Source organism: Brassica napus, unplaced genomic scaffold (genome assembly GCF_020379485.1).
Source record: "Brassica napus cultivar Da-Ae unplaced genomic scaffold, Da-Ae ScsIHWf_295;HRSCAF=482, whole genome shotgun sequence".
NCBI classification, from domain to species: Eukaryota; Viridiplantae; Streptophyta; class Magnoliopsida; order Brassicales; family Brassicaceae; genus Brassica; species Brassica napus.
In genome coordinates, this window is record NW_026016207.1 from 22,501 (window position 1) to 27,500 (window position 5,000).

The following is a 5,000-nucleotide window of genomic DNA, read 5'->3' on the forward strand; positions in this document are numbered from 1 at the left end:
GCATATCCAAACCATCTTACACGTCCAACAAGTCTGTATGCCACAGATGCGGGAGTGACAACCATTGGGCTAAGAACTGTAGAACTCCGAAACACTTGTGCAACCTCTACCAAGAGAGCCTCAAGAACGAGAATCCGGAGGCAAACATGATCCAAGAAAACGTCCATGAGGACAAGGGATATGGGTATGATGCTGACAATGAATCCGACAAGGACAACCAAGATGACCTAATGGATTTTGAGACATCCGATTGTCTCAAGGACTAGTTTTCGAATCACATTGTCTTATTGCTTTATGTTTTTGATTTGGTGTTTTTATTTTATGTAATGGCATTTTTAATAATAAGAGTTTTAAACATCTTATGAAGTCTCTAAAGTTTATAAAATTTTATTTATAGAATGAATGATGAGTGTACTTGTGGTGGATAGTGGCACAAGTCACACAATACTTAGAGACAAAAGGTACTTTATAAATCTCACAATGCAAAGTGCAAAGGTACACACCATTGCGGGTGAGGCTAGCCTGATTGAAGGTCACGGCCAAGCCTATGTATTGATGCCTAAGGGCACTCACCTAGAGATCAAAACCGCCTTGTATTCTCCAAGCTCTAGAAGGAGCCTATTGAGTTTCAAGGATATAAGATTGAATGGTTTCCATCTTGAAACATGGGAAGAAGGAAACAAAGAGTTCCTTAACATAATTTCAATCACCAAAGGAAATAAGAAGATCCTAGAGACTATACCCGCAATGTCTACTGGTCTATACTATGCAAGGATCAGTATGGTCGAGGCAAATGCCTCCGAGCTATTCACTTTATGGCATAACCGGCTTGGCCATCCCGGAACAAGTATGATGCGAAAATTGATAATGAATTCACAAGGGCACATGATTAAAGGAGTGATCCCATATAAAAATCTCACATGTGCAGCATGTGCACAAGGGAAACTCATGACTAGGCCATCACCAGCCAAGGTTAACAAAGAAACCTTAAACTTTCTGGAAAGGATTCAAGGAGACATATGTGGACCAATACACCCACCTTGTGGGACGTTTAGATACTTCATGGTCCTCAATGATGCATCGACCAGATGGTCGCATGTGTGTCTACTATCCACTAGGAACCTAGCCTTTGCACGGCTGCTTGCTCAGATGATAAGGCTGAGAGCACACTTTCCAGATTTCCCTCTTAAGACTATACGTCTAGAAAATGCTGGTGAGTTCACGTCCCAAGCGTTTAATGAATATTGTATGTCCATGGGGGTAAGAATAGAGCACTCCGTGGCACATGTCCATACACAGAACGGCTTGGCCGAATCCTTCATTAAACGTATCCAGCTGATAGCCCGGCCACTGCTTATGAAGTCTCAACTTCCGGTATCAGCATGGGGACATGCGGTTTTACATGCATCGGAACTGATTCGCATCAGGCCATCTAGTGAGCATAGATATTCACCATCCCAACTACTTACGGGTCATGAGAGCATCTCCAATGTATTACCCCATTTTTTACTCCAAAATGGTGCAACACCAAAATGGAGTAAGGTTTTACTCCAATGTATTACTCCATTTTCTACTCCAAAAATAATATTTCTTAAATAATTTCATTTTTATTTTATTAATAATTGCAAATAAAATCTTATACTTATAAAAATTTACCAATTAACCCCAAATATTTTATGTTTACGACAATAATTAAAATATAAATTATTTGAATTAAATATTTATTATTAAAAAGTACAAGAAATCATTAAAAAGACAACATATATATAGGTTCAACAATGAGCATTAGAATATTTTTCCCACAAATGATCAACTAATGCATTTCGTAATGAAAAATGAGCTTCTTTATTTTTGATATTCCTAAATCGAGCAAGAAATTTTTGAAATCAGACATTTTCATCTTCTGCAATTTCAATATCTGGTGGTGGAGCTTCTCTTCCAAGTTCAATTGGTGCATCAAGTTCACGCTCATTTTCATCTTCTGCAATTTCATGTTATTGTATCATTTTAAATATTATTTAAGTAAAAAATAGAAACATTAAAGATTCAAAGGACCATTTTATAAATAAAAAAAGTTCAACTCCAAAATGGAGTAATGGGTAAGATTACTCCATAAATGGAGTAACCCTAACCATTACTCCATTTTTAACTCCAAAATGGAGTGGGGTTGGAGAAGATTTTACTCCATAATGATGTTTGGAGTTGAAAATGGAGTAGGGTTGGAGACGCCCTGAGCCAGACGTGTCCCACATCAAGACATTCGGATGTGCCGTCTACGTTCCAATTGCTCCACCACAGAGAACTAAGATGGGACCACAGAGGAGGATGTGAATACACGTAGGATATGATTCCCCAAGCATTATAAAGTATCTTGAGCCAACAACCGGTGATTTGTTTAAGGCCAGATACGAAGACTCACAGTTTGATGAGTCCAGATATCCGTCCTTAGGGGGAGATAACAGCCGGTTGATTATAAAAGACTTAGAATGGTTTAGACCATCAACATCTTGGCAAGATCCTCGGACTAGAGAGTGTGATCTAGAAGTCCAAAAGATTATACATCTACAAGAGCTAGCTAATAAGTTGCCAGATACATTTGCTGACCCAAATAGAATGACAATATCACACAACCCGGCTTGTAATGCACCTATAAGATTAAACGTCCAAGATGGACAATGTCAAGTGGCTACAGAGTCTAAGCAACGTTTAAAACGTGGTAGACCAATTGGTTCCAAAGACAAACAGCCTCGGAAGTCCAAGAGAGGTGCTGGATCCGAGAGCATAAAGGAAACCATCCAGGACATAGATGGACCGGTCGAGCCGACCAGGACGGTCGAGCCAAGCGTACCGGCCACACCCGATGATCAGGCCGTTCCTCATAGTGAGGTCCGGGACGCTGGGCTTCACGGGACACAAGAGCCGGACAACCAAGAGATCTCTATAGACCATGTAATGTCCGGAAAACAATGGAACAGAAAAGATATCAACGTTGATGATTTATTTGCATACAAGGTAGCACTTGAGATCATGGATAAAGATGAGGATCTAGAACCCACGTCCATACAAGAATGCATGCTAAGATCAGATTGGATCAAATGGAAAGAAGCTATAAACGTGGAGTTAGAATCTTTGAGAAAGAGAGGCGTTTTTGGCCCTATAACATTGACACCAAGAGATGTCAAACCAGTGGGATACAAATGGGTCTTTGTAAGGAAGAGAAACGAGAAAGGAGAAGTAGTGAGATACAAAGCACGGCTTGTAGCACAAGGATTCTCCCAAAGACCTGGAATAGATTATGAGGAGACTTACTCCCCTGTGGTGGATGCAACTACACTGAGATATCTTATCAGTCTGGCAGTGAAAGAAAACATTGATTTACGCCTAATGGATGTAGTAACTGCATACCTATACGGACCACTGGATAATGAGATACATATGAAAGTCCCAGAGGGCATTGAGCTCAAAGACAAGAAAGGTTCTCGAGAACAACATTGCATAAAGTTAAACAAAGCCTTATATGGTTTGAAGCAATCAGGTCGAATGTGGTACAATAGATTATCCGAGTACCTAGTGAAAGAGGGTTATAAGAATGATCCAATAAGTCCATGTATATTCATAAAGAAATTCGACAGCAAGGGCTATGTGATCATGTCAGTTTATGTGGACGACCCGAATATTATAGGAACCTCTGGAGAGATTTCCCAAACCGTTGAATGTCTAAAGAAAGAATTCGAGATGAAAGACTTAGGGAAAACTAAGTTCTGTTTGGGATTACAGTTTGAGTATAAAAGGAATGGCATCCTTGTGCACCAAGAAACATATACGGAAAAGATATTCAAGCAATTTAATATGGACCAGGCTCACCCCTTGTCGAGTCCAATGGTCGTGAGGTCCTTAGACCTTGAGAAGGATCCATACGGACCTAAGAAGCCGGACGAGGAAGCACTCGGACCGGAAGTGCCTTACCTAAGTGCCATTGGGGCCTTAATGTACTTGGCTAGTCATACTAGACCGGACATAAGCTTTGCCGTGAGCTTACTATCTAGATTTGGTTCATGTCCGACTTTAAGGCACTGGAACGGAGTGAAACATCTGTTCAGATATCTGCAAGGAACAAAGGATCTCGGTTTGTTCTACACTAACCGGCCAAGAGAGAGCATGGTCGGATATGCAGATGCTGGGTACTTATCTGACCCACACCAGGCTAGATCTCAAACGGGATATGTATTCATACATAGTGGAGCCGCAATATGCTGGCGTTCTACTAAGCAAACCTTAGTGGCCACATCATCTAATCATGCCGAAATCATAGCCATGTATGAGGCAAGCCGTGAGCTTGTCTGGTTGAGGAACATGACCGGCCATGTCTTAAGAGAGAGTGGTCTGGCCGTGGGACAAGAGAAGGAGGAAGCAATGATCATCTACGAAGACAATGCAGCGTGCATTGCTCAGCTCAAGGAAGGATACATCAAGGGAGACAGGACCAAGCACATCCTGCCCAAGTTCTTCTTCACCCACGACTTACAGAAGGCAAAGGAGGTTCAAGTAGTTCAAGTTCGATCAAGCGACAACTCAGCCGACGTCTTCACCAAGTCTCTGCCTACCTCAATGTTCAGGAAGCTGGTTCATCAGATAGGGATGCGCCGGCTGAAGGATCTTCAGTGATGCCTTCATCAGGGGGAGTATCATGCGTTGTACTCTTTTTCCTGTCTATGGTTTCCATTTTTCCCACCTTGGGTTTTTGGTTTTCCTAGAGAGGTTTTAACGAGGCAACATCGTGCATGGTACGAGCCCATATGGTTATAGCATCCAAGGGGGAGTGTTATAAAACACATGTGGATTGCTAGTAACCATGCCAAGGAAGAACGGACCGCGTCCAGGCCCAAGACCAAGATTGCGTCCAAGAAGGAGAGAGCGGCGGCCAAAGATTAGGCCGACTCTAGTTTAGGAGTTTCCTTTTCTTTTCATGTTTATCTATAAGAGGTTTTCCTTTTTACTTT